Below are 16,588 nucleotides of genomic sequence, written 5' to 3' on the forward strand. Positions count from 1 at the left end.
TAGTCCCCAAATTGAGGGTATACATGAATGCATTAGGAGAAGGGACAGAGATGAGGGAGGAGTCATTGCAAGCATATATTAAGCTCATATTAAAAGAGGGGAAAGATGGGAACCAATGTGCTAGTTATTGGCCTATCTCACTGTTCAATACAGATACTAAATTATTCACAAAGGTTCTAGCAACTAGATTGAAAGATCTAATGCCAGAGTGGATTAATTTGGACCAAGTGGTATTTGTCCCTAGGAGGGAGGGAATAGATAATGGGTTAAGGTCATTACTCCTTATACAGAAAAGTAAGAGAGGAAAATCCCCTGTACTGATCTTGTCAGTTGATGCAGAGAAGGCTTTTGATAGGGTAGATTGGGGCTTTATGCTAGACATGTTGGAGATCCTGGGAATTGGGCCCAAGATGAGAGAGTGCATAGGGAAGCTTTATAGCCAACCTTCAGCTGCAGGAAAGGTCAATGGTTCGTTATCAGATTTTTTTTAAGATATATAACGGGACAAGACAAGGGTGTCCACTCTCGCCTGTTATTTGTGCTATCCTTAGAACTCCTCTTAGCAACAGCAAGAAACAGTATAAATATAAAAGGGGTACGGATAGGGGAGATAGAACACAAAGTGGCAGCATATGCAAATGATTTTACCTAACTTATTGAAAATAATGAATAATGAAATACTATGGAGAGATGTCAAACCTAAAAATTAACCTGGTAAAATCAGAGATATTGAATATTAACGTCCCGATAACGGAAAAAAAAATTTAGCAAAATGAATTTCCCTTCTCATGGAGGGAAAGAGAATTAAAATACCTGGAGGTTAAACTGACCTCGTCTTTAAAGAACTTATACAAAATAAATCACATCCCACTAATAAATGAGATAAAGGAGGAACTGAAAAGATTATTGGTAGGACCATCTTCTTGGATAGGACGAAAAAATTTGATAAAAATGATAATCGTCCCAAAAATCCTATATGAATTCCATATGTTGCCTATGCAACTTTCGGGGACCTATTTTAAAATAATTTAAATTATATTGAGATATATTTGGGAAAATAAAAAAAAAAATAAGCTATGAAGTATGTAGGGACAAGAATAAGGGAGGTAAACCCCTGTGTTTACTATCATGCAGTGTTACTTTCACATATTTTTTTATTGGACATAAAATGCACTGAAAAAGGCAAGAAAAAGTTGGGTGAATATAGAAAACACATTAAATGAGACACAATTGGATAAATTGGATAAGACAGTATGAATTCCATATCAATATCGTATATTAGGAGAAAGTACAAGCACTTATACATGAATTGCAATTAGGGTATGGGATATGATTCATAAACAAATGGGGTGGGGGCTTACTTCTCTGTTTATGCCGTTGGTAGACACAGATTTCCTCCCTCCAGGGAGGGAAGATATCTCAGGTAAATGAATAAGAAAAGGGAATGCACAGTTAAAGGATATAATGGATGGGGGGAAAATTTGCACCTTTCAGGAGTTAAAAAAAAGGAAGAATTGTTTTCCTCATTAAAGGAATGGAGATATCTCCAGTTAAAACATTTGGTTAGCTTGCTCCCTAAGTCCTTAAGACCAATGACGGATTTAAAATTACTAGAACAACTTTTAACACAAATAAAACATGGAAACATGGTACTTCTCGGATTTATAACATTCTTACCGAAATGATGGGGGTTGCCCCGCCTTTGTACATGGAGAAGTAGGAAATGGAACTGGGAATAACATTTGACAAGCAACAGAAAAAGAAAATATTTAGATTAGTACAAGGAGCAGTAGATGTGAGGGTGGTGGAAATGAATTACAAGTGTTTGGCAAGGTGGTACATTACACCAAGTGTGGCACATAAACAACAAATAGATAAATCACCTTTATGTTGGAGAGGATGTGGGACAAAAGGCACAATGGCACATATATGGTGGGAGTGCCCTAAAATTCAGGAGTATTGGGAAGAAATAAATTATTTAATTCAGGAGGTAACGGGGGTTGAGTTCCCGAAAGATCCAGGCACATGCCTATTCCATAAAACTGAGACTTCAGTAGAAAAATATAAGGACTCATTGGTATTTCATCTGATAAAATGCAGCAAAGGGGTTGATACCTACATTTTGTCAAGAGCGGGAAATACCAAAAAGAAAAGACTGGATAAGTAGGGTTGACTATGTACATAAGATGGAGGATGTCTAACATCAGGAAGAAGATAGAATGGAGAGATTCAGAGAAAAGTGGGAGGAATGGGATAAGTTCAAAGAGCAATAGAAAGAAAAATAGAAAGGAGTTAAGAAAGGAAAAAAGAGAAGGGAGCCTGGAGAGGGAAGAGAAAAGAGGAGAATAAAATTAGGGAGAAGAATGGGGAAATGTGGGTGGGGTTTTTCTTTAGAATAAAGAGGTATAAGGGAATTGTGTAATGTTGAATATTTTGGAATTTTATTGGTGTAATGTGATACATTGAAAATCAATAAAATATAAAAAAAAATCCCTGTATATATACCGCCATTTGTAAACGCTATAACTTTCACGTAAACCAATTAATTTACATGCATTGGGATTTTTTTTTTTTGACATGTGGCCTAAATTTATAAGGAAATTTGATTTTTTTGGCCATGTTTAATAGCAAAAAGTCCAAAAAATTATTTTTTCTCAAAATTGGCAGTTTTTTTTCTTTATAGCGCAAAAAAATAAAAAATGCACAGGTGATCAAATATCACTGAAAGAAAGCTCTATTCGTGGGAAAAAAAGATATAAATTTCATTTTGGTGCAGAGTTGCATGACCGCGTAATTGTAAGTTAAAGTAATGTAGTGCTGTAACGCAAAAAAAGGCCTGGCCAGGAAGGGGGGTAAATCCTCAGGAGGGCAAGTGGTTAAGCTATTTTTTTTGCGCATGTTTGCTAATTTATTTTGCAGTTTTCATTTACGTTTACTGGGGTCAAAAGTGCTTTAAATTTAAAGTAGCCCAAAAGAAGACCATGTACTTATTCGACCTAAAAGCTTCAAGTTATTCCTATGTGTGAACAGGCACATATGAAATATATGAGATTTTGGATGCTAAGTCTGGAGCTTTGAGCTACAAAATGCTTAGGTGTGAATGAGGCCTAAATATCTGTGTTACTGCTCACAATGTGGCTGGGCATTGTAAAAAAAGACACACCTATTCCTGAAGACTCCATACAGTGGGCTGAGTAAAAACATACCAATGGGAAGAGATTGGAGAGATTTTCTCTCATTTCCTGTTGGAGCTTTGTGACAGGAAGTAAAGGGAAATCTCAATCATACACAGGTTATTACCCTTTCTTATGTTCTTCAAAATGAAAAAAAACATTTTAAAGTATATGTCACCCTAAATAAATTTTTTTGCTATGTGTTTCTTCACATATGTGTATTTTATAAATCATATTCTTTATCATTTTTATGTACTTTTTCCATCTGAAGTACATGGTTGATCCTTTCAGTTACATTTCTTAGTTGTTCTAAACTGGGCATACAAAGCACAGAAGCTGATGGTCAGTTTTCATCCTTTGGCTGGCCATTCAGAGGTACAGGACACTGTGCAGACACACAGTATGCTTGTATTGGGTAATTTGTTCAGCCACCATACACCCCCCAACCAACCACAGCTTGCCTCTGGCTCATGCTCCCCAGTTTTTTCGTTTCCTAACGAGCATCCTTTTAAGAACAAGAGCCTGAAACCCCTTTTCTGTGTGCCTCTATGAAACTGGTCTTAAGGGCTCAACATTCCCTGATTTTAGGGCTACCCTACCCATTCTCTAGCCTCTGTCCAAAGAGTGCACCTTTATCTGCCAATGAGGCAATCGCATTGTTTACTTGGTAGACCTTGGAAGGTGGACTCCAGTTTAAAGGAAGAAACATCCAGCTTAGAAAACATAGAAAAGTGACAGCAGAAAAAGACCGAGTGGTCCATCGTTTGTTATAAATTATTTTTTTGGGGGTTGTTGGGGTTTTTTTGGGGGGGGGTTTGTTAACTTTTCCTGTCTGAGTATAAATCTATGCTTGTGCCATCCATCTAAGCAGCCTTGGACTGAGTTTTGAGAGAGGGGACAGTAAAAATTAAGAGCGGGGAAAACACAGCAGCGCTATCTGAGTGTAGTAAGTTGTTAAAGCACGGTTTATTAAAAACAACAGAGCAACTCACAAACAAAAGTTAAAGGACCATTTGTCATAGAGGTTCGTTGTCTCCCTGCAAAGTCTCTAACCAGATCGCTAGGGGTGGTGCGTCTCGCAACTCGTTCAGGTGCACTGGTGGTGTTCAGGGCTCCTATGATCATGCATGAATGCATGTACTTCCATTCCTCTGCTGACATCAGCACTAAAGAAGCTGAGGGTAAAGGTGATGGACTGGTCAAGCATGTCTCCAGACCTAAACCCTATAGAGCATCTGTGGGGTATCCTCAAACAGAAGATGGAGGAGCGCAAGGTCTCTAACATCCACCAGCTCCGTGATGTCTTCATGGAGGAGTGGTAGAGGACTCCAGTGGCAATACAAAAAAGTGGTCACTGCTGCAGTCTATAACTGGCTTTTACAGCAAGGAACATGGACAGGCATCGCATATCAAAAAAAGGAAAGAAAATACCCAGTTCAACTTGCCAGCCAGCTAGCCAACAACCAAATTAACCTGTCTAATAATGTGCATTTAAAAACAGGGTTTTAGTTAGCATTTGTAAATACATACGTGAGCCATGTCACGGCACCCCAATATTCTGTGGTCCTAACTCTACAAATTTTGAGAGCCCTCATAGTAGAGGCACTTCCTGTTGCTTCGGCTGCAATCCCATTCCTCCTTTGAATTATAAACCATGTCTGTGTTTATCTGGGCTGACATTGTTCGGTCTCCATCTAGTTGGAAGACCTATATTGGGGTCATTTGTGCCTCGCTGAGATTTCACTGCGAGACCCGCACTGGGAAGAACACCCCTCTACTAATGGTTCTGATGATTGAAAGTCATTTGTCTGTTTTCAATGTAATTGTTTTTCTATGACTTTGATACATGAATTTATATTTCAGAGCTCACCACCATTAGAGATGAGCGAAGTATTCAAAAATTCGATTCGACTGATTCGGCGAATTCGTGGAAAAAATTTGATTCGAGTCGAATATATTCGCTGTGAATTTAACTTATAAAAGGGTGTTTCTAGGCTTCAGAGAGCCTTTATATTAGTGCAGAACACTGTACCTTTAATTTAAATGCCCTTGGAGTCTGCTGGGGAAGAGAAATAATACTGTGAGTCAGTATGACATGCAGATGAGTGCCGTCGATCTTAGAATCACCGCACACTTCACTCATTTGGGCAGTCTTGGGGCCAAAACCAGAGTTTGGAGCCACAGTGTGGCGGTGGAGGCAGCAGCAATGGGAGGCCATACAGCACCCTATGACAAAATGGAACCCACCAGCAGTGTGAGGAGACCTGAAAGTGGCACATGGCAGAGTGTGGCGATGGAGACAGCAGCAATGGGAGGCCGTACAGGGACCCACGCTGCTGGTGGAGCTGCCACTGCTCCTACCACCCCACCCCTCCCCTGCTGCCATGGCAGTGGAACGTGAGCGCACAGGGCCCACAGTGTCTGAGGATGGACGTTGGCGCAGAAAGGTAGAGACCAACTGACTACATAGGTGGTTTTTATAGTACGTTATTTTGGCCTCCCTTTCAGTAGGTGTGAAAAAGGCCACCATTTTTGAACGGTAGCGAGGGTCCAACAAGGTGGACAGCCAAAAGTCATCCCTCTGTCTGATGGTTATTATTCGGCTGTCGCTACGCAAGCAAGCGAGCATGCTATGGGCCATTTGTGCCAAGGAATGCGAGGGACTCCCTGCCTCCATCTTCACAGCATACTGCCACGGTGCGTCTGGGTCCTCTGTCTCCTCCTCCTCCTCCTCTACCAGATGCTCCTGCTCCTCCACTCCTGTCCGCTGAGTGGAAAAACCACCCATTTCACTCAATAATTCCTGAGCACCAATGTCCTCCTCTACCTCCTCCTCTTCTTCCTGTCCTGCCCCCACAGGGGTCATGTGGCGTTGAGATCTGTGCGCCACGTCTACCGCACCCTGACCAGCCATTGTTAACAGCATTTGTTCCAGGACGTGCAACAGAGGAATGACGTCGTTCATCCCATAGTCCTGCCGACTCACGAATAGCGTGGCCTCCTCAAAGGGCCTGAGCAAGCGGCAGGTGTCACGCATGAGCTGCCAATGGCTGACATCGAAGTTACACAGGGGAGTACCTTTATCCGCTTGTAACATCAGGAAATCGGTGATGGCCTTTCGCTGTTCGTAAAGGCGGTCTAACATATGTAGGGTTGAATTCCACCTTGTTGCAACGTCACAGCATGAGGAGTCGGTACAGGGGCCCATGGCAGATTAGGGGCCTGGCCGTAGCAATGGGAAACGCCCGTAATCTGCCAGCACCCTATCACAAAATGGAACCCAGCAGCAGTGTGAGGACACCTGAAAGTGGCACATGGCAGAGTGTGGCGATGGAGACAGCAGCAATGGGAGGCCGTACAGGGACCCATGAGACACTGTGGACCTGGCAGCAGCGTGAGGAGGCGGTACAGGGGCCCATGGCAGATTAGGGGCCTGGCCGCAGCAATGTGAGGCCCGTAATCTGCCAACACCCTATGACAAAATGGAACCCAGCAGCAGTGTGAGGACACCTGAAAGTGGCACATGGCATGACACACTGTGGACCTGGCAGCAGCATGAGGAGGCGGTAAAGGGGCCCATGGCAGATTAGGGGCCTGGCAGCAGCTATGGGAGGCCCGTAATCTGCCAGCACCCTATGACAAAATGGAACACACCAGCAGTGTGAGGAGACCTGAAAGTGGCACATGGCAGAGTGTGGCGATGGAGACAGCAGCAATGGGAGGCGGTACAGGGACCCATGAGACACTGTGGACCTGGCAGCAGCGTGAGGAGGCGGTACAGGGGCCCATGGCAGATTAGGGGCCTGGCAGCAGCAATGGGAGACCGTAATCTGCCAGCATCCTATGACAAAATGGAACCCAGCAGCAGTGTGAGGACACCTGAAAGTGGCACATGGCATGACACACTGTGGACCTGGCAGCAGCATGAGGAGGCGGTACAGGGGCCCATGGCAGATTAGGGGCCTGGCCGCAGCAATGTGAGGCCCGTAATCTGCCAGCATCCTATGACAAAATGGAATCCAGCAGGAGTGTGAGGAGACCTGAAAGTGGCACATGGCAGAGTGTGGCGATGGAGACAGCAGCAATGGGAGGCGGTACAGAGACCCATGACACACTGTGGACCTGGCAGCAGCGTGAGGAGGCGGTACAGGGGCCCATGGCAGATTAGGGGCCTGGCCGCAGCAATGGGAGGCACGTAATCTGCCAGCATCCTATGACAAAATGGAACCCAGCAGGAGTGTGAGGAGACCTGAAAGTGGCACATGGCAGAGTGTGGCGATGGAGACAGCAGCAATGGGAGGCGGTACAGGGACCCATGACACACTGTGGACCTGGCAGCAGCGTGACCAGGCGGTACAGGGGCCCATGGCAGATTAGGGGCCTGGCAGCAGCTATGGGAGGCCCGTAATCTGCCAGCACCCTATGACAAAATGGAACCCAGCAGGAGTGTGAGGAGACCTGAAAGTAGCACATGGCAGAGTGTGGCGATGGAGACAGTAGCAATGGGAGGTGGTACAGGGACCCATGAGACACTGTGGACCTGGCAGCAGCGTGAGGAGGCGGTACAGGGGCCCATGGCAGATTAGGGGCCTGGCCGCAGCAATGTGAGGCCCGTAACCTGCCAGCATCCTATGACAAAATGGAACCCAGCAGCAGTGTGAGGACACCTGAAAGTGGCACATGGCAGAGTGTGGCGATGGAGACAGCAGCAATGGGAGGCCGTACAGGGACCCATGAGACACTGTGGACCTGGCAGCAGCGTGAGGAGGCGGTACAGGGGCCCATGGCAGATTAGGGGCCTGGCCGCAGCAATGGGAGACGCCCGTAATCTGCCAGCATCCTATGACAAAATGGAACCCAGCAGGAGTGTGAGGAGACCTGAAAGTGGCACATGGCAGAGTGTGGCGATGGAGACAGCAGCAATGGGAGGCCGTACAGGGACCCATAACACTGTGGACCAGGCAGCAGCGTGAGGAGGCGGTACAGGGGCCCATGGCAGATTAGGGGCCTGGCCGCAGCAATGGGAGGCCCGTAATCTGCCAGCATCCTATGACAAAATGGAACCCAGCAGCAGTATGAGGACACCTGAAAGTGGCACATGGCATGACACACTGTGGACCTGGTAGCATGAGGAGGCGGTACAGGGGCCCATGGCAGATTAGGGGCCTGGACGCAGCAATGTGAGGCCCGTAATCTGCCAGCATCCTATGACAAAATGGAATCCAGTAGGAGTGTGAGGAGACCTGAAAGTGGCACATGGCAGAGTGTGGCGATGGAGACAGCAGCAATGGGAGGCCGTACAGGGACCCATGACACACTGTGGACCTGGCAGCAGCGTGAGGAGGCGGTACTGGGGCCCATGGCACATTAGGGGCCTGGCCGCAGCAATGGGAGACGCCCGTAATCTGCCAGCAACCTATGACAAAATGGAACCCAGAAGCAGTGTGAGGAGACCTGAAAGTGGCACATGGCAGAGTGTGACGATGGAGACAGCAGCAATGGGAGGCGGTACAGGGACCCATGAGACACTGTGGACCTGGCAGCAGCGTGAGGAGGCGGTACAGGGGCCCATGGCAGATTAGGGGCCAGGCCGCAGCTATGGGAGGCCCGTAATCTGCCAGCATCCTATGACAAAATGGAACCCAGCAGCAGTGTGAGGACACCTGAAAGTGGCACATGGCAGAGTGTGGCGATGGAGACAGCAGCAATGGGAGGCCGTACAGGGACCCATGAGACACTGTGGACCTGGCAGCAGCGTGACCAGGCGGTACAGGGGCCCATGGCAGATTAGGGGCCTGGCCGCAGCAATGTGAGGCCCGTAATCTGCCAGCATCCTATGACAAAATGGAACCCAGCAGCAGTGTGAGGACACCTGAAAGTGGCACATGGCAGAGTGTGGCGATGGAGACAGCAGCAATGGGAGGCCGTACAGGGACCCATGAGACACTGTGGACCTGGCAGCAGCGTGAGGAGGCGGTACAGGGGCCCATGGCAGATTAGGGGCCTGGCCGCAGCAATGGGAGACGCCCGTAATCTGCCAGCATCCTATGACAAAATGGAACCCAGCAGGAGTGTGAGGAGACCTGAAAGTGGCACATGGCAGAGTGTGGCGATGGAGACAGCAGCAATGGGAGGCCGTACAGGGACCCATGACACACTGTGGACCTGGCAGCAGCGTGAGGAGGCGGTACAGGGGCCCATGGCAGATTAGGGGCCTGGCCGCAGCAATGGGAGACGCCCGTAATCTGCCAGCATCCTATGACAAAATGGAACCCAGCAGCAGTGTGAGGACACCTGAAAGTGGCACATGGCAGAGTGTGGCGATGGAGACAGCAGCAATGGGAGGCGGTACAGGGACCCATGAGACACTGTGGACCTGGCAGCAGCGTGAGGAGGCGGTACAGGGGCCCATGGCAGATTAGGGGCCTGGCCGCAGCAATGGGAAACGCCCGTAATCTGCCAGCATCCTATGACAAAATGGAACCCAGCAGGAGTGTGAGGAGACCTGAAAGTGGCACATGGCAGAGTGTGGCGATGGAGACAGCAGCAATGGGAGGCCGTACAGGGACCCATGACACACTGTGGACCTGGCAGCAGCGTGAGGAGGCGGTACAGGGGCCCATGGCAGATTAGGGGCCTGGCCGCAGCAATGGGAGACGCCCGTAATCTGCCAGCAACCTATGACAAAATGGAACCCAGAAGCACTGTGAGGAGACCTGAAAGTGGCACATGGCATGACACACTGTGGACCTGGCAGCAGCGTGAGGAGGCGGTACAGGGGCCCATGGCAGATTAGGGGCCTGGCCGCAGCAATGTGAGGCCCGTAATCTGCCAGCATCCTATGACAAAATGGAATCCAGCAGGAGTGTGAGGAGACCTGAAAGTGGCACATGGCAGAGTGTGGCGATGGAGACAGCAGCAATGGGAGGCGGTACAGGGACCCATGACACACTGTGGACCTGGCAGCAGCGTGAGGAGGCGGTACAGGGGCCCATGGCAGATTAGGGGCCTGGCCGCAGCAATGGGAGACGCCCGTAATCTGCCAGCAACCTATGACAAAATGGAACCCAGAAGCAGTGTGAGGTGACCTGAAAGTGGCACATGGCATGACACACTGTGGACCTGGCAGCAGCGTGAGGAGGCGGTACAGGGGCCCATGGCAGATTAGGGGCCTGGACGCAGCAATGTGAGGCCCGTAATCTGCCAGCATCCTATGACAAAATGGAATCCAGCAGGAGTGTGAGGAGACCTGAAAGTGGCACATGGCAGAGTGTGGCGATGGAGACAGCAGCAATGGGAGGCCGTACAGGGACCCATGACACACTGTGGACCAGGCAGCAGCGTGAGGAGGCGGTAGAGGGGCCCATGGCAGATTAGGGGCCTGGCCGCAGCAATGGGAGACGCCCGTAATCTGCCAGCAACCTATGACAAAATGGAACCCAGAAGCAGTGTGAGGAGACCTGAAAGTGGCACATGGCATGACACACTGTGGACCTGGCAGCAGCGTGAGGAGGCGGTACAGGGGCCCATGGCAGATTAGGGGCCTGGACGCAGCAATGTGAGGCCCGTAATCTGCCAGCATCCTATGACAAAATGGAATCCAGCAGGAGTGTGAGGAGACCTGAAAGTGGCACATGGCAGAGTGTGGCGATGGAGACAGCAGCAATGGGAGGCCGTACAGGGACCCATGAGACACTGTGGACCTGGCAGCAGCGTGAGGAGGCGGTACAGGGGCCCATGGCAGATTAGGGGCCTGGCCGCAGCTATGGGAGGCCCGTAATCTGCCAGCATCCTATGACAAAATGGAACCCAGCAGCAATGTGAGGACACCTGAAAGTGGCACATGGCAGAGTGTGGCGATGGAAACAGCAGCAATGGGAGGCCGTACAGGGACCCATGACACACTGTGGACCTGGCAGCGGCGTGAGGAGGCGGTACTGGGGCCCATGGCACATTAGGGGCCTGGCCGCAGCAATGGGAGACGCCCGTAATCTGCCAGCAACCTATGACAAAATGGAACCCAGAAGCAGTGTGAGGAGACCTGAAAGTGGCACATGGCAGAGTGTGACGATGGAGACAGCAGCAATGGGAGGCGGTACAGGGACCCATGAGACACTGTGGACCTGGCAGCAGCGTGAGGAGGCGGTACAGGGGCCCATGGCAGATTAGGGGCCTGGCCGCAGCTATGGGAGGCCTGTAATCTGCCAGCATCCTATGACAAAATGGAACCCAGCAGCAGTGTGAGGACACCTGAAAGTGGCACATGGCAGAGTGTGGCGATGGAGACAGCAGCAATGGGAGGCCGTACAGGGACCCATGAGACACTGTGGACCTGGCAGCAGCGTGAGGAGGCGGTACAGGGGCCCATGGCAGATTAGGGGCCTGGCCGCAGCAATGTGAGGCCCGTAATCTGCCAGCATCCTATGACAAAATGGAACCCAGCAGCAGTGTGAGGACACCTGAAAGTGGCACATGGCAGAGTGTGGCGATGGAGACAGCAGCAATGGGAGGCCGTACAGGGACCCATGAGACACTGTGGACCTGGCAGCAGCGTGAGGAGGCGGTACAGGGGCCCATGGCAGATTAGGGGCCTGGCCGCAGCAATGGGAGACGCCCGTAATCTGCCAGCATCCTATGACAAAATGGAACCCAGCAGGAGTGTGAGGAGACCTGAAAGTGGCACATGGCAGAGTGTGGCGATGGAGACAGCAGCAATGGGAGGCGGTACAGGGACCCATGACACACTGTGGACCTGGCAGCAGCGTGAGGAGGCGGTACAGGGGCCCATGGCAGATTAGGGGCCTGGCCGCAGCAATGGGAGACGCCCGTAATCTGCCAGCATCCTATGACAAAATGGAACCCAGCAGCAGTGTGAGGACACCTGAAAGTGGCACATGGCAGAGTGTGGCGATGGAGACAGCAGCAATGGGAGGCGGTACAGGGACCCATGACACACTGTGGACCTGGCAGCAGCGTGAGGAGGCGGTACAGGGGCCCATGGCAGATTAGGGGCCTGGCCGCAGCAATGGGAGACGCCCGTAATCTGCCAGTATCCTATGACAAAATGGAACCCAGCAGGAGTGTGAGGAGGCCTGAAAGTGGCACATGGCAGAGTGTGGCGATGGAGACAGCAGCAATGGGAGGCCGTACAGGGACCCATGACACACTGTGGACCTGGCAGCAGCGTGAGGAGGCGGTACAGGGGCCCATGGCAGATTAGGGGCCTGGCCGCAGCAATGGGAGACGCCCGTAATCTGCCAGCAACCTATGACAAAATGGAACCCAGAAGCAGTGTGAGGAGACCTGAAAGTGGCACATGGCATGACACACTGTGGACCTGGCAGCAGCGTGAGGAGGCGGTACAGGGGCCCATGGCAGATTAGGGGCCTGGCCGCAGCAATGTGAGGCCCGTAATCTGCCAGCATCCTATGACAAAATGGAATCCAGCAGGAGTGTGAGGAGACCTGAAAGTGGCACATGGCAGAGTGTGGCGATGGAGACAGCAGCAATGGGAGGCGGTACAGGGACCCATGACACACTGTGGACCTGGCAGCAGCGTGAGGAGGCGGTACAGGGGCCCATGGCATATTAGGGGCCTGGCCGCAGCAATGGGAGACGCCCGTAATCTGCCAGCAACCTATGACAAAATGGAACCCAGAAGCAGTGTGAGGTGACCTGAAAGTGGCACATGGCAGAGTGTGGCGATGGAGACAGCAGCAATGGGAGGCCGTACAGGGACCCATGAGACACTGTGGACCTGGCAGCAGCGTGAGGAGGCGGTACAGGGGCCCATGGCAGATTAGGGGCCTGGCCGCAGCAATGTGAGGCCCGTAATCTGCCAGCATCCTATGACAAAATGGAACCCAGCAGCAGTGTGAGGACACCTGAAAGTGGCACATGGCAGAGTGTGGCGATGGAGACAGCAGCAATGGGAGGCCGTACAGGGACCCATGAGACACTGTGGACCTGGCAGCAGCGTGAGGAGGCGGTACAGGGGCCCATGGCAGATTAGGGGCCTGGCCGCAGCAATGGGAGACGCCCGTAATCTGCCAGCATCCTATGACAAAATGGAACCCAGCAGGAGTGTGAGGAGACCTGAAAGTGGCACATGGCAGAGTGTGGCGATGGAGACAGCAGCAATGGGAGGCGGTACAGGGACCCATGACACACTGTGGACCTGGCAGCAGCGTGAGGAGGCGGTACAGGGGCCCATGGCAGATTAGGGGCCTGGCCGCAGCAATGGGAGACGCCCGTAATCTGCCAGCATCCTATGACAAAATGGAACCCAGCAGCAGTGTGAGGACACCTGAAAGTGGCACATGGCAGAGTGTGGCGATGGAGACAGCAGCAATGGGAGGCGGTACAGGGACCCATGACACACTGTGGACCTGGCAGCAGCGTGAGGAGGCGGTACAGGGGCCCATGGCAGATTAGGGGCCTGGCCGCAGCAATGGGAGACGCCCGTAATCTGCCAGTATCCTATGACAAAATGGAACCCAGCAGGAGTGTGAGGAGGCCTGAAAGTGGCACATGGCAGAGTGTGGCGATGGAGACAGCAGCAATGGGAGGCCGTACAGGGACCCATGACACACTGTGGACCTGGCAGCAGCGTGAGGAGGCGGTACAGGGGCCCATGGCAGATTAGGGGCCTGGCCGCAGCAATGGGAGACGCCCGTAATCTGCCAGCAACCTATGACAAAATGGAACCCAGAAGCAGTGTGAGGAGACCTGAAAGTGGCACATGGCATGACACACTGTGGACCTGGCAGCAGCGTGAGGAGGCGGTACAGGGGCCCATGGCAGATTAGGGGCCTGGCCGCAGCAATGTGAGGCCCGTAATCTGCCAGCATCCTATGACAAAATGGAATCCAGCAGGAGTGTGAGGAGACCTGAAAGTGGCACATGGCAGAGTGTGGCGATGGAGACAGCAGCAATGGGAGGCGGTACAGGGACCCATGACACACTGTGGACCTGGCAGCAGCGTGAGGAGGCGGTACAGGGGCCCATGGCATATTAGGGGCCTGGCCGCAGCAATGGGAGACGCCCGTAATCTGCCAGCAACCTATGACAAAATGGAACCCAGAAGCAGTGTGAGGTGACCTGAAAGTGGCACATGGCATGACACACTGTGGACCTGGCAGCAGCGTGAGGAGGCGGTACAGGGGCCCATGGCAGATTAGGGGCCTGGACGCAGCAATGTGAGGCCCGTAATCTGCCAGCATCCTATGACAAAATGGAATCCAGCAGGAGTGTGAGGAGACCTGAAAGTGGCACATGGCAGAGTGTGGCGATGGAGACAGCAGCAATGGGAGGCCGTACAGGGACCCATGACACACTGTGGACCTGGCAGCAGCGTGAGGAGGCGGTAGAGGGGCCCATGGCAGATTAGGGGCCTGGCCGCAGCAATGGGAGACGCCCGTAATCTGCCAGAAACCTATGACAAAATGGAACCCAGAAGCAGTGTGAGGAGACCTGAAAGTGGCACATGGCAGAGTGTGACGATGGAGACAGCAGCAATGGGAGGCGGTACAGGGACCCAGGAGACACTGTGGACCTGGCAGCAGCGTGAGGAGGCGGTACAGGGGCCCATGGCAGATTAGGGGCCTGGCCGCAGCAATGGGAGGCCCGTAATCTGCCAGCATCCTATGACAAAATGGAACCCAGCAGGAGTGTGAGGAGACCTGAAAGTGGCACATGGCAGAGTGTGGCGATGGAGACAGCAGCAATGGGAGGCGGTACAGGGACCCATGACACACTGTGGACCTGGCAGCAGCGTGAGGAGGCGGTACAGGGGCCCATGGCAGATTAGGGGCCTGGCCGCAGCAATGGGAGACGCCCGTAATCTGCCAGCAACCTATGACAAAATGGAATCCAGAAGCAGTGTGAGGAGACCTGAAAGTGGCACATGGCATGACACACTGTGGACCTGGCAGCAGCGTGAGGAGGCGGTACAGGGGCCCATGGCAGATTAGGGGCCTGGACGCAGCAATGTGAGGCCCGTAATCTGCCAGCATCCTATGACAAAATGGAATCCAGCAGGAGTGTGGAGACCTGAAAGTGGCACATGGCATGACACACTGTGGACCTGGCAGCAGCATGAGGAGGCGGTACAAGGGCCCATGGCAGATTAGGGGCCTGGCCGCAGCAATGTGAGGCCCGTAATCTTCCAGCACTCTATGACAAAATGGAATCCAGCAGGAGTGTGAGGAGACCTGAAAGTGGCACATGGCATGACACACTGTGGACCTGGCAGCAGCATGAGGAGGCGGTACAGGGGCCCATGGCAGATTAGGGGCCTGGCCGCAGCAATGTGAGGCCCGTAATCTGCCAGCACTCTATGACAAAATGGAACACAGCAGCAGTGTGAGGAGACCTGAAAGTGGCACATGGCATGACACACTGTGGACCTGGCAGTAGCGTGAGGAGGCGGTACGGGGGCCCATGGCAGATTAGGGGCCTGGCAGCAGCTATGGGAGGCCCGTAATCTGCCAGCACCCTATGAGAAAATGGAACACAGCAGCAGTGTGAGGAGACCTGAAAGTGGCACATGGCATGACACTGTGGACCTGGCAGTAGCGTGAGGAGGCGGTACGGGGGCCCATGGCAGATTAGGGGCCTGGCAGCAGCTATGGGAGGCCCGTAATCTGCCAGCACCCTATGACAAAATGGAACACACCAGCAGTGTGAGGAGACCTGAAAGTGGCACATGGCATGACACACTGTGGACCTGGCAGCAGCGTGAGGAGGCGGTACGGGGGCCCATGGCAGATTAGGGGCCTGGCAGCAGCTATGGGAGGCCCGTAATCTGCCAGCACACTATGACAAAATGGAACACACCAGCAGTGTGAGGAGACCTGAAAGTGGCACATGGCATGACACACTGTGGACCTGGCAGTAGCGTGAGGAGGCGGTACGGGGGCCCATGGCAGATTAGGGGCCTGGCAGCAGCTATGGGAGGCCCGTAATCTGCCAGCACTCTATGACAAAATGGAACACAGCAGCAGTGTGAGGAGACCTGAAAGTGGCACATGGCAGGGGCATGATTCATGGCGGATTTAGTCAGTTGTGTCAGGAACTGGTGGTTTGAAATCCAGACTAATCCACGCCTGATTCATTTTCACAAACGTGAGTCTCTCCACACTTTGGGTGGACAGTCGTGTCCTCCGCGGAGTTACAATACCTCCTGCCGCACTAAACACGCGCTCCGATGCCACGCTACTGGCCGGGCATGACAGCCTTTCAAGGGCAAATTCAGCTAGTTGGGGCCAAAGGTCAAGTTTCGTTGCCCAGTAGTCAAGGGGATTGTCTACCTCGGTTGGCAGGGTGCTGTCCAAGTAGGCCCAAGCCTGTTGTTTGAGCTCCTGCTCCAGGTCCACCTGATGCTGCTGCTGCTGCTGCGGCTGGTTAGTAGTTTC

This window comes from Staurois parvus, unplaced genomic scaffold (genome assembly GCF_062004578.1).
Source record: "Staurois parvus isolate SC_StPar_1 unplaced genomic scaffold, SC_StPar_1.0 ptg001411l, whole genome shotgun sequence".
Classification (NCBI taxonomy): Eukaryota; Metazoa; Chordata; class Amphibia; order Anura; family Ranidae; genus Staurois; species Staurois parvus.